This window comes from Poecilia reticulata, linkage group LG1 (assembly GCF_000633615.1).
Source record: "Poecilia reticulata strain Guanapo linkage group LG1, Guppy_female_1.0+MT, whole genome shotgun sequence".
In the NCBI taxonomy this organism is placed as follows: Eukaryota; Metazoa; Chordata; class Actinopteri; order Cyprinodontiformes; family Poeciliidae; genus Poecilia; species Poecilia reticulata.
The window spans coordinates 33,963,476-33,964,700 of NC_024331.1; positions in this window are offsets into that span (position 1 = coordinate 33,963,476).

Here is a 1,225-nt window from a genome sequence, read left to right on the forward strand (position 1 = left end):
GAGACTCTGGGTCTGAGGGATCGGGGCGCCTGCTGGAGACTCTGGGTCTGAGGGATCGGGGCGCCTGCTTGAGACTCTGAGTCTGAGGGATCGGGGCGCCTGCTGGAGACTCTGGGTCTGACGGATCGGGGCGTCTGCTGGAGACTCTGGGTCTGAGGGGCCAAACACTTCCATGTCTTTGGGGCTGCCAGGTAATAAAACCATGTTGGGAAGAGCTCCACAGACATATTGGAAACGTAAACATTCGATGTGAAGCGTTGAACCTGGGGAACCTGCAGTTGGACTCATGGACCAGTAGGACAAACTGCTGGCAGCCAGTAAGGAACCCGTCACAAGGAAATGGCTAAAACCAGAACCACCCACTATTGATGAATGGATTGAGATTAGTGACCAGATTTATGCTATGGAAAAGATTTATTTTTCCCTCCAAGTTGAAATAGGAACATTTTATAGGATCTGGACCAAATGGACTGAGTCTGTAGAACCAATTAGATCCGACTTCATTTGATTATTCTTGTGAATTATGTGTCCTGCCCTTTTATGTTCATGTGGTTTTTATTGCTCGAGTTGGTGCCATCCCCATCTTTGTTCATTGTTGTTAATTTTTGTTATCGTTCACAACTAAAATTAGTAACAGTCTGTAAAAGAAAATACCAGAAAGGCAGTATGTATGTACAAAATTACTTTGACTCTCCACTTCTATCTTTATGTACAACCTTAAATGGGTTAAGCTGTAATTAACGAATGTAATGGAAATCTGTCTTTCTAAATAAAATAAAACTGAACCTGAAATRAATCATCAATAACTTTATGAAGCTTTAGTGTCTTTTGGTTCTGGGTTCTGACATCTTTCAGAAATCAAGACAAGGGACGCCCACCACGGAGTGTCACCCTACTTTCATGGGATCATAGACATAATGTAAGAGTAAACCCCTCATTGGCTGCTCCGTAGCAGGAAATACGGCGGCCATCTTGGAGAGGTCGTCCCTCCTACTTTGCTCAACCAAACAGCAGAAGATGCCTCAGCACTGAGGATATTGTTGTTCTGATCGATGGACTATTGATGTGAGGCTCCACAGACAACATGTCACAAGTAAGATGGACATTTTATTGTGTATATATTGTGATTATAATATTACTTTACTGTATTTATGTCCACCGGCGAGATACCAGCTAATATTAGCTACAGTGCTCGGTGTAATACGGGTTCAGCCGCTATGAAGGA